At 45.0% G+C, this 13,025-nt stretch overlaps 1 protein-coding gene across 2 annotated transcripts in view; it reads left to right on the top strand.

The window, feature by feature from the left end:
* Positions 1 to 13,025, top strand: part of OSBPL10 (oxysterol binding protein like 10) — a 365,516-nt gene that overhangs the window by 23,260 nt on the left and 329,231 nt on the right. The window lies entirely within an intron of this gene.

Consider the following 13,025-nt stretch of genomic DNA (forward strand, 5'->3'; position numbering starts at 1 on the left):
GCCCTAACCTAACCTAAACTAAACTAATCTATACCTATCTATTCTAAACTAACATATGTCTAATAACAAACTAACAAACATCTGCATAATAAATAACTAATAAATAATAGTGCTAGTAGCTATAATTCACTTTTGAATGTAAAATCTCAGTTAAGGATTTCTTTTGACCTTTGTAGGCCAGAAGTAGGTCACAATTGCACAATATTTTTTGTAACAAGTATTAAATGTGTTTTTATAAATACTGTATGCTTAATAAATATATCAGAAAAAACTACACATCTGAGCGCATATCTGAACATACACATCTGTATGATCCCATCCTCCTCAGCTTGCCTATAGCTGCATCATGCATGTTAAAAATGTATGATATGTTGATATGTGCACCTTCCTTCATTCCCATCCATCCTCCTCAGCCTGTCCTTACATATCCACAGTTGCATGTTATTGATGATGTATATGTTATGATGATAAATAAGTGCATATGAGCACATCATTAACATGCAGCTATGGATGAATATAAAAAAGAAACAATATTCTGTACAATTGTCAATTTATAAATCAGCGTCTTCTCCCCACTCTCTCTTCCCCATTTCCCTTCAGCGTCCTCAGCCCACTCTCTCTCCACTTTCCTTCAGCGCACGCACATAAAAACAAGCAAGTAATTTATATCATTTTCATTCTATTCATTCATAGAAATTAAAGTCTAAATAATGCCAGTCACAACATGCCATAACAAAACATGATTTTACAAAAATAATTCCCTGCACAGTCAAGCCTGCAAGGATTACTAGATGTCTTTCAGCAGCTCCACTCCCTCCCCCTTACCTTTGTGGCCAAGTCAAAATGATCTACCAACAATAAAATTTAAAAAACACAAAGCACGCTGTACGCAGAGAAAATGTTAATTATCATTTATATTCCACGGGTTTTCAAAGAGGTCAAGGCAGATGACTTTATGCAATGTCACCTCAGTAACAACTATACAAAATTAGACAAATTTTCCCCCTCCCTTTTTACTAAAACGCGATAGCGGTTTTTAGCGCAGGGAGCTGCGCTGAATGCCCTACGCTGCTCTCAACGCTCATAGGCTCCCTGCGCTAAAAAACGCTATTGCGGTTTAGTAAAAGGGGGCCATAGTGCAAAATATAGACAGCGTATATAAATTCTCAAAGCAGACACATTTTCATCACTAAATTGAAAATAAAATCATTTTTCCTACCTTTGGTAATATCATCAGTCTCTGGTTGCACTTTATTCTTCTGACTGTGCATCCAATATTTCTTCCCTTCTTTCAGCCTCCTGTATGCTTCCTCTCCTCCAGACCTCATTCCCTCCCCAAAATTTTTCTTTGTTTCACCCTTCCCCTTCTTTCTTTTTCTCTCTCTCCATACCCCCTTTCTTTCTGTATGTCTGTTTTTCTCTCTCTCTCACCCTGCCCCCTTCTTTCTTTCTCTCTCCACACCCTCTTTCGTTCTGTATGTCTGTCTTTCTCTCTCTCTCCGTACCCCATTTTTCTTTGTTTCACCCTGCCCCCTTTCTTTCTTTCTGGCTTCCTGTCCCCCCCCCTTTCTTTCTCCCTGCCCTCCCCTATGCCACCACCATTGGGAAAATGCTGCCACCGCCACTGGGGAATAGGCTGCCACTGCCGCCATCGAGAACAGGCCGGCGCCGAGTTTGCCCTGCTTCTCTTCCCCGCAGGGCCGACCAACTCTCGCCACCCGATGTCAATTCTAACATCGGAGAGGATGTTCTAGGCTATCCAGGCAGCGATTGGCTGGCCTAGAACGTCCTCTCCGACGTCAGAATTGATGCGAGTGGCGAGAGTTGGTCGGCCCCACAGGGAAAAGCAGGGAGAACTCGGCGCCAGCCTGTTCCCGATGACGGCAGTGGCACTCAAGTGGCTAAAGAGCCGCAGTTTGCCGGCCTAGGGAGAACACTGGAGGGTGGCCAGCTGTGCACCCCCTTGGGACGTAAACCCAGGGCGGGGCGGACCGCCCCCTCCCCCCTCAACCACCTTGGTATGCCACTATCTGTACCTCACTCCCTCCCTATGACCAAACATTCTCCTTTCTTCTATTCCCCGTGTACACAACCATCTCTTTCCCTTCCTTCCTCTCTCCCAAGTCCATGCCTTCTGTGTCCAAAAACCCATTCCCTCCCCCACCTCAGCATCTCTTTCCCTCCCTTCCTCTCTCCCAAGTCCATGCCTTCTGTGTACAAAAACCCATTCCCTCCCCCACCTCAGCATCTCTTTCCCTCCCTTCTTCTCTCCCAAGTCCATGCCTTCTGTGTCCAAAAACCCATTCCCTCCCCCACCTCAGCATCTCTTTCCCTCCCTTCCTCTCTCCCAAGTCCATGCCTTCTATGTCCAAAAACCCATTCCCTCCCCCACCTCAGCATCTCTTTCCCTCCCTTCCTCTCTCCCAAGTCCATGCCTTCTGTGTCCAAAAACCCATTCCCTCCCCCACCTCAGCATCTCTTTCCCTCCCTTCCTCTCTCCCAAGTCCATGCCTTCTGTGTCCAAAACGCACTCCCTCCCCCCTTTTGTGTTCCGCGTTTGCCTCCCAGCCCTTCTTTGCAATTTTCTTAGCAAAACGGAGCTCGAGCCGCGAGGTTTGTCTTCTGTTTCCTGCCTGCCCTACCGCGCACAAATAGCCGACCGGAAGTATTCTCCGACGTCAGCGCTGACGTCGGAGGGCAGGCTTTGCTTAAGCCCTCCCTCCGACGTCAGCGCTGACATCGGGGAACACTTTCAATCGGCTATATGTGAGCGACAGGGCAGGTAGGAACAGAAGACGAGCCTCATGGCTCGAGATGTATTGAACTCCGCAGGTTCACCGTCCAGCTCTCTCCTGTGCACCTAGGGCGGCCCGTCCCCTCCCTAGACTGTGGCCTAGGACCCTGGGGGAGCCCGGGCCCCCTGTCAGCTCTGGGCCCCTGAATGCAGGACTGGTAGTACTGCCCTGATGGCGGCCTTGACTATAGCTATCAACCTTCTAATCTCCCTGGGAATGCCCAGGCTAATTTCTTGTTGTAAACCACCTAGAACTGAAAGGTATTGGTTGGATACAAGACATCAATGTAATGTAAAACAAACTGGGAGGGACCTTCCCCTCCCTGCCGTTTGTCAGTCCTGTTATCTCCCCGATTCGGTGGTTGTCAATAAAATAAACCATGTGGGGACCATAGAGCTCTGCATGCTGCTGACACTTCTATGGTCCCATGCACAGTTCCTCTTTATTGACAACCACTGAATCAGGGAGATAGTAGATCCTACTACAGAAACAACTCCCCATCCTTGTTCAATGGCAGAGAAAGATTTACATATTGCTACAGAGTACTGTATACGGTACATCTTTCAGGGGCAAACTCCGATCTCCCATTAAGTCATTTTGGAAATGTGAGTGGGAGAAGAAGGGTCACTGAAGGTTCTATTTATCCATCTGGTACACTTGATTCACCTGAGGCTTAATATGAATTAAATTAACTTGGTCAAATGTTAAGTGTGTTTTTATCCTACTGTGAAAATCAGAACAGAAGGGGAACTCTTATCAAAGCCGTCCTTATTAACAAGAAACAGATGCAAAGGTTTTCTACCTAGGGCTGGGCAACTAAGAGGTGCTTATGATTTATGCTCTGGAAATCTGGCCAAAAAAGGCATTAATATAAAACCCAACTCCAAAAGGCAAAAAAAAAAAGTCAACAAAAATCAGGCACTAAAGCCAGCAAGCAATTTATTGTAGAGTAGAACCTGACATTTTAAAGAAGGTAAATAGTGAAATTATGAACACAGAAAGCAGGCAGTGAAGGCAAGGGCTGAAAAGTTATTCTTTTGATCTAGTTGTTGTTTCTGTTCCTGAAATGGTCATTGGAGGTTTATTTTATTTTTTGTTTTTGCTTTCTGCTGCTTCCTGTTTTGACAATGCAGTATTTGGAAAATAGTCACTCTATACAAAAATATGCAATAATCTATATAGACTTCTTATCCACTCCTAATCGAACTCTGCTCAGAGACATGAAGGCAGTTATCACTGCCTCATCACCCAATCATCACAGTGTTCAATATAAATCAAGACTGTTACTGATTATTAATACTTAAGCTACTACTTGTTGTATTATGAAGAGCTTAAAAATGTAAGAGACGTGGAGGGGCATAATCAAAAAAACCGTCTAGGTCCCTTTTTGGCCTAAGTCCTTAAACGTTCAAAGCAGAAGCAGGGAAAGTGTCCATAACCAAAACAAACATCCTTGTTTTGATTATGGCCTGCCTCTACTAAACGCCCAGATCACCACTACGTCTACAAGTACACCCCCACGAACCAAAAAAATGCCTAAGCCCCAAACGTCTAACAGAAGGGCTTTTAGGCGAAGGAGGAGCCAGTCCTTCGCCTAAAAGCTAGATTCTGAAACCGGTGTCTGTCAAAAACACCGGTTACAGAATCCCCCCACAACGATCCAGGCAGGAGGGTGCCCAAGCCCTCCTGCCATGTCGAACCGCGAACCCCTCCCCCCCCGACAACATCGGGGCAAGAGGCAGCTCAAGGTTTCTTGCCCCAGCGATCGTGCCCCCCCCCCCGCCGAGTACGAGCATGCCAGGAGGGAGCCCAAGCCCTTCTGGCCCCGGCGACCCCCCCCTCTGACAGCAACGGGCCAGGAGAGAGCCCAAGCTCTCCTGGCCCCGGCGATCTCCCCTCCGACAGCAACAGGCCAGGAGAGAGCCCAAGCTCTCCTGGCCTCGGCGCACCCCCTCCGACAGCAATGGGCCAGGAGAGAGCCCAGGCTCTCCTGGCCTCGGCGACCCCCTCCCTCAGACAGCAACGGGCCAGGAGGGAGCCCAAGCCCTCCTGGCCCCAGCGACCCCCTACCCCCATCACAATACGAGCAGGAGGGATCCCAGGCCCTCCTGCCCTCGACATAACCCCCCTCCCCCCAATGACTGCCCCCTCCAGAACCCCCTATCGGCCGACCCGTGACTCCCCCGGCCGACCCCACTATCCCCCCACCCCCCTTCCCCGTACCTTTTACGTTGGCCAGACGGACGGGTGCCAAGCCCGCCTGACCGGCAGGCCAGCCAGGTCCAGAATGGGCCGGATTGGCTCAGGTGGCAGAAATCCCGCCCACAGGTGGGGCCTGAGGCGCCTGGGCTAATCACCTGTGGGTGGGGTTTCTGCCGCCTGGGCCAATCCGGCCCCATTCTGGACCCGGCTGGCCTGCTGGACGGCGGGCTTGGCACCCGTCCGTCTGGCCAATGTAATAGGTACGGGGAAGGGGGGTGGGGGGTCGTGGTGTCGGCCGGGGGGGTCACGGGTCGGCGGGGGGGCGATCGGGGGTTCTGGGGGGGCGGTCGTTGAGGGGAGGGGGTTGTGTCGAGGGCAGGAGGGCCTGGGATCCCTCCTGCCCGTATTGTAGTGGGGGGTGGGGGTAGGGGGTCACCGGGGCCAGGAGGGCTTGGGCTCCCTCCTGGCCCATTGCTGTCAGAGGGGGGGTGTCGCTGGGGCCAGGAGAGCTTGGGCTCTCTCTTGGCCCGTTGCTGTCGGAGGGGGGGGGGGGGTCGCCGGGGCCAGGAGGGCTTGGGCTCCCTCCTGGCCTGCTCGTACTCGGGCTCCCTCCTGGCCTGCTCGTACTCGGCGGGGGTGGGGAGTGGGGGGCACGATCGCCGGGGCAAGAGGGCTTGGGCTCCCTCTTGCCCCAATGTTGTGTATGTGTGTGGGAGGTGATGCATCGTGGCAGGAGAGATGCCTCATCTCCCCTACTGCGATGCCATCACTCCTTTACCCGAACTGCCGCAACCCACGGCAGGAGAGATAGGGCATCTCTCCTGCCACGGGTCATGGCAGTTCAAGTAGAGGAGTGATGGCATCGCGGTAGGGGAGATGAGGCATCTCTCCTGCCGCCATGCTTGTGGTGGAGGGGTAGGCAGGTTGCTGGGGCCGCTGAGCTGATCGCAGCAGCCACAATCCGCTCAGCGGCCCCTTTTTCGGCACTTAGACCTGGTTTGACTTCGTCTAAGTCAAAAAGGTATAAGTGCCGACTAGGCAACCTGCCTACGGTTTTGGTTATACCTATTGTACGCCTAGGTGTAGGTCGGCCCACCTCCCGCCCACTGCTCGCCCTTTCCTCTCCTCTAAACACGCCTCTTTTCTCTCTGTGCGTCTAGAGGCAGGGGAAAGGCCTAAGCTGTTTTTAGATACGTCTAAAAACCAGCTTTGGTTATGGGTACTTGGACGATCAGGCTTTTTGATCGTCCAAGTAGCCATTTAGGACACTTTTTAGACGTTGGTTTTTTTTTTTATTATAAACCCCTTAGCTTTTAAAAATGTCTCAGGTTCCGACGTGCCACATTTCGACTATTGCTTCAGGGAACCAACAGTTAAATTTAAGCGTTTTTGAACAGGGTGTTGTCTCTGAAACGAGTAATAAAATAAATAAAGTTAGTTGTAATATTTTATTTAACAAAATATCTAAAATGACATTGTTACTACTACTTCTTAATGGCTTAAAAGGAAGGGACTTGCCAAAGGCTTTATATGCGAAGCTTTTTCACTCACGGTTGAATTCCTCTCCATGCTCCAACGGCTCAAAAGACGCCGAGGGAGAAGATTAAAAGCCACAGATGTGCTGACGAAATACTCCACAGCAGCACGTCATGGGCGGAACTATACTACTAGAGTCAAATATCCATTGAACAAACTTAAAGGAACCTTTTTAAATGCATGAGCCCAATAAGGAGCCGGCATGAATTGCTACGTCAAGCTAACGATAGGCACCCTACACTACACCCTATGTTACACTACACCCTACACAAATAATGTTTTTAACACAGCCCGGATTTTATTTCAGGCATGTAATCTAGGCATTCCATTAAACCAGCAGTGCCACACATCTAAAAACTATATTTAAATCCTATAAAGGAAAAAGATGAATCGCCTATAATTACAAAAATGCCTGCCATTCTATTTCACTATTCAAACCTTTAGGGGACAACGTACCTAAATTATAGATCCAAGTCTGCTCTTTGGCAAACAGCCTAGCTTTTAAGTCACCCCCACGAGGTAACTTTGGCACTTCCAATATGGAGTAACATAAGGAGGAAATTGGATGTTTTTCTTTAAGCCAGTACTGGGTCAAAGGGGCTTCCAAGATCTCTTTATTAATTCTACTGACGTATTCCCCAATCCTCACTCTTACACTTCTAATCGTATGACCAATATATAGCAACTGGCAAGGGCACTGGATGACATATATATATAGCACCTTTTGTGCTACAATTAGTAGTCTCTATATTTTTACGTTTTCTTACCCACATTAATATCATTCAGTGTCGTACTATATTGGCAAACTGTACATGTGGTGAAAGGGGTATGTTGCCCTGTAAATCTTTGACTTACATTAGACTCAGAATGATATTGGGCTCTAGTTAAGTATTGTTTCAGATTGTACCCTTGTGAATATGCAAACCTTGGCGAACTATCAAAAATAGAATGATATTGTAAGATATTCCAATGTGCATTGATGATCTTAATTTTAAACGCATGCTGGGAATACGGATTCACACATACTAAATCATTGTCACTTTTCTGTTGATTTGGGACTAATAAGACTTCTCTGTCAGAACATAAGGCCCTCTTGTACGCCTTCTTGATAATCGGATCCGGGTAGCCTCTTTCCTTAAAGCGCTCCTTCATTTCTTCAGCTCGATTGATGTATTCACTTTTAGATGAGCATAACCGGGGCAGTCTCAAAAATTGCCCCGTGGGTATATTATTATGAAGGTGTCTGGGATGATGACTCTCAAATCTTAAGAGGTTATTCCGGTCAGTAGATTTTCTGAAAATGGTGGTATTGAATTCTCCTTCATTCAGAGAGATCATAATGTCCAAGAATGGTAACGAATGTGTGTCTGACTGTGCTGTAAATGTTCAAATTTGTATCTCCTTGATTAATCCATGTCAAAAAGTTAGACAGTTCAGTATCCATACCCAGCCAAACTACAAACACATCGTCAATGTTCCGTTTCCACAAAAGCAATTTGGAAAAATAATCTGAAGGGTACAGGTATTGCTACTGTGGGTGCCATTTTCGCTCCCATAGCTGTGCCTCGAATTTGTAAAAAGAAAGAGCGATCAAATTGAAAATAATTTTTATTCAAAGCTATATGGGCTATGTTGACTAAAAATTCTATGTTTATAAGATAATCCCATACGCTGTAGATGTTGCTGGATAATCACTATAGCCGCTTCCTGCGGGATGTTGGTGTATAAAGCTGTAATATCAAGTGTCACTAATATCGCACGGTCCGGGACATCATGGAAAGTATCCAAAAATCTAATCGTGGAGCCTGTATCTTTCACATAAGAATGAATTTGAGGGACCTGATCCTTCAATTGTAAGTCCAAAAATTCCGATAGAGGTTCTAAAATGGAGCCTATAACGAGTATTTCTGATGAAGCCCTTTTAGGGTGAAACGGGGCCCGTTGAGCATTGAGCAGTGTGAACGTGGTGCTATACGAGTGCTGCTTTCAGCTTATTTGTTGTCAGCCTAGTGAATCCATAGCACGTTGCACTTATCATCCTTGAGCTATATACAAGCAAGCACTTTGACCTGCTTCTTCAATTGCAGATAAGTGCTTTTCTTGCATGTTTGATAATTATCAGCAGCGTTTATTTGTGCAATATTAGTTAGCATTTGCACTTTATTTTTTCTTTTGTGCAATATTTTTCAGCTATGGCACTCAGCACTTTAGATTGGAGCACTTTAACCCTGCTTCTTCAGATGCAGATAAGTGATTTTTCTTTTCTGCATATTATTAAGCCATTATTTAATGGTTAATGTTAAAAGTTTCATTCCACCATAATCCTTTTGTATGGAGTTTACTTTTTTTTGTCTTCAGTGGTTTTTCGTTTGTCGTAACTTTTAATGATTTGTTGTAACTTTTAATGATTTCCCCAATTTTTACTATTATTGTACACCGCCTAGAAATTTATATAAGCGGTATAACAAACTTTTTAATAAACTTGGAATAATAAACTTGGATTAATGGTTAATGTCAGAAGTTTCATTCAATCATAATCATTCAGATAAATAAGAAAATTAATAATAATATAAAAATATATATAAAAATTTCAAAAGAGTGGAGGTTTTTTGATCTATGAAAGAGACCAAACACCACAGCATTATAGGGAGAAAACGTACATGTTCCCTAAGTGGTGAATCTGAGATCTTTTCCTCCACCTAGGTATATCTATTACTATCAACTTGTTGTAGTAACGTGTTTGACCCATAGTTGATAAACATCTTTCACTATCCTGTTCATTAGCCTACCCACCAGGCTACTTAAGATGCCTGTGTGCAATTCTACTAGGCTTCCCCATACCAGATGCTGCTGTTTTAGAGACAGGTATGTACCTTTTGTTTTCATTTTTGCATAGTGGAAGGGGATCAGTGAGCACTGGGGGAGTGTGGGGGTGTCTTACCTTGATGCGTTAAAAGGTCATTTGGTTAGTTTGTGCACCTTTGTGGCACTTAGACCCTTCTAAAACAGGTCTAGTTCCAAACGTATAAGTTCTGTCCAGGATGTCTTGCAAAATGTTTGATTATCGCTGCAAAATGTCAATGTCTAGGCCGCCCATGGCACACCTTCACCACGCCCATCTTGTGCTCTGAACATACAGAGGCTGCAACACTTTGCTAAATGTTCAGAAAGATGGTTTCAATTTATCAGCCCTGGATGTCCTGGGTATTAGGATGTCCAAATGATGATTTAGGATGCTTTTTGGATATCTCTGGTTTTTGATTATGAGCCTGAAAGAGAGTAGCTCTGTGTGAAACGTCCTTCTGAGTACTCTCCAGAATGGTTAAAAACACTTTACATTTTATCTGCAGGAACAAGTCCAGACTCTACTTGAGATCATGTCACAGATACAGCAGAAACAAGTTTCTGCAGTGGTAGTATCTCACCTTCAGGATAATCAAATAACCTCTTTCAAAAATTCATAGAACTTCTCTCAAGGTAAAACTAAGCATGAACAAGGAAAATTTCAATATCTCTAATTTTAAATTTCTGGCATCTTATGGTTTAAAGTTAATCCATTTTGAGTCAACCTGAACTGAACTCCTTTGAATGTAACTGATGCTTCCAGTTTATTTAGTTTAGCCTCTTTGAACACCCAGATGATTTTCCAAAGATTTTAATGAAGTAGATTTAACTAAAGCAGTAGAGACAAAAGTTGAGCAAACATCAAGTCACGGGTACAGCCAAAGCAGTTTACATACGGTATATTATATGCAGGTACTTTCTCAGTCCCTAGTGGGCTCAAAATCTATGGGTTTGTTTTTTTTTTTGTGCCTGGGACAATGGAGGCTTAAGTGTCTTGCTCAAGGTCACAAGAAGCTACAGTAGGAATCGAACCCAGTTCCCCAGGTTTTCCACCCACTGCACTAACCATTAGGCTACTGCTCCACTGCTTCCAACATGGTCCATATTGAATCCAATGTCATTTCCTGAGGTCCGTTAGCGGCAGAATTGCATACTCTCTGCTTGCAATGATTTTCCCTAATGAAGCACTACTACTAAGGGCTCCTTTTACTAAGCTGTGATAGCGGTTTTAGCTTGCGCTTAGCGCGCGCAGAATGCCACGCGTGCTAGATGCTAACGCCAGCATTGAGCTGGTGTTCTAGCTGCGTAGCGCGGGTTTAGCACGCGCTAAAATTCTGCATGCGCTAAAAACGCTATCGCAGCTTAGTAAAAGGAGCCCAAGGTTGTGTGCTTCGATTGCAGCAGAGTCGCCAAATGGCAGAGCCTCTTCTGCGTTCGATGGCCCAAACCAAGCAAGCCTTAATAGTGTTATAGCCGCAGTCATAGACACAGGCTGCCCTGCCCTAGCTGGGGTTGCTGGAGAAGATCACCAATAATACCTCTCCCGATTCAAAAATTGTTACATTCCATAAATAGGCTCTGGTCAATGAAGAATCACTTTGTCACTTTATTTCACCTTTAAGTATTCAAAACGGTTTTAAAAAAAAAAAATTCTTTCTTTATTAATTTTTATAATTTTTGACATTCACATCAGTCAAAAAAGAGGAAAAAATACGATGCAAAGAAAATAAACAATACAAAATCCAAATCATATACAGTATATAAAAACGTTTGTAGGGTGGATATTTGTATTGAGGTTGCTCAAATAGAAGGGGTTTTTTAGCCGATGAGGTTGTTTCCCTCTCTAGTATGCCTGCTCATTTATTTGACTTACAGCATACGGGGATCTGAGGTTTTTTTCCTCCTTTACTACAGTTTTCTGAAACAGTTTTACAGTGACTTGAATGATTTTTCATTGACTAGAGCAGTGGTTTCCAACCCTGTCCTGGAGAAACACCAGGCCAATTGGGTTTTCAGGCTAGCCCTAATGAATATGCATGAAGCAAATTTGCATGCCTATCACTTCCATCATATGCAAATCTCTCTCATGCATATTCATTAGGGCTAGCCTGAAAACCCGATTGGCCTGGTGTTCCTCCAGGACAGGGTTGGGAATCACTGGACTAGAGTCTATTTATGGAATATAACAATTTTTGAATCGGGGGAGGTATTATTGGTGGTTATCATTGTTTCTCTCTTTGACCTGCATACAATATGGTGCTGGAGAAGATCCCTGCCATAAAATCTACAGATGTGGAAGTGCAGCAGGACTTAAGCAGACTGAAACATCATTTTCCAGTCCGGGGCTCTTTATGCACTGGACAATGCAGAAACACCAGATACCAGCACAGGTTGCAGAAACACTGTAATCGGAACTTCGATATCAGAGTCTCTCTAGTTTTGGGGAGAGGGTATCCCTTAAGTTCCCCTTGTGTTTATACAGTGGAGAAAAAAAAAATAAATCCCCTGATAAAGATAAAATATTTCAATCAAAAAGCAAGAAAGCTGCAACCAGTGTGTTCTTCTAGTCAACCATCTTGCCTCCCTTGTATTATCCTCATTTAATACTATATGAGTGTGCTAAACTTTGTACACTGCTTTGGGTAGGTTTATTGTGTCCTGGGGGGAAGCTATTTAAAATGTAATAAATGATATGACTGCTGATGAGCACAAGGATGACACGAGACAATCAATAATGAATAAAGTGGTCTAACAGCAACCACGGTAAAAGGTAATAAGGCCTTGTATTCTGCCTTTTTGTTGCTTTGGTATTTCAGAGCTGACATTCAAAGTGGTGGGCACTGGAGGATTAAGTGACTTGCCCAGGGTCACAAGGAGCTGCACTGCGATTTGATCTCACAGCCTTTGGGTGCAGAGGCTGCAGCTCAACCAGTGAGCCACAGCCCTTCTGCAAATGAACCAGAAATAAAACAAAACGGTTGTTTTGTAAGGTAAGAAGAGGCAAGGGAAACGATTAATGATCTGAAAGGAACATCTTGTATATATATTTTTGATATTTCTATCAGAGTATAGGTGCCACTAAACAAATTGGGGCTGATTCTATAAATGGCATCTAGCGGTGCCTATCTCCTAGGCGTGATTGATAGTCAACTGCTAGGTGCTGATTACAGAATTGCACTAAGGGCGCCTAACTTGACATAGGTGCTTTAGTCATAACGCGCCTATTCTCTGAATATAAGAATTGCCACTGCTGGGTCAGACCAGTGGTTCATCGTGCCCAGCAGTCTACTCATGTGGCGGCCCTTGGGTCAAGGACCAGTGTCCTAACTGAGACTAGCCTTACCTGCGTACGTTCTGGTTCAGCAGGAACTTGTCTAACTCTGTCTTGAATCCTTGGAGGGTGTTTCCCCCTATAACAGCCTCCGGAAGAGCATTCTAGTTTTCTACCACTCTCTGGGTGAAGAAGAACTTTCTTACGTTTGTACGGAATCTATCCTCTTTTAACTTTAGAGAGTGCCCTCTCGTTCTCCCTACCTTGGAAAGGGTGAACATACTGTCTTTATCTACTAAGTCTATTCCCTTCAGTATCTTGAATGTTTCGATCATGTTTCCTCTCAGTCTCCTCTTTTCAAGGCAGAAGAGGCCCAG

Source organism: Geotrypetes seraphini, chromosome 2, assembly GCF_902459505.1.
Source record: "Geotrypetes seraphini chromosome 2, aGeoSer1.1, whole genome shotgun sequence".
NCBI lineage: Eukaryota > Metazoa > Chordata > Amphibia > Gymnophiona > Dermophiidae > Geotrypetes > Geotrypetes seraphini.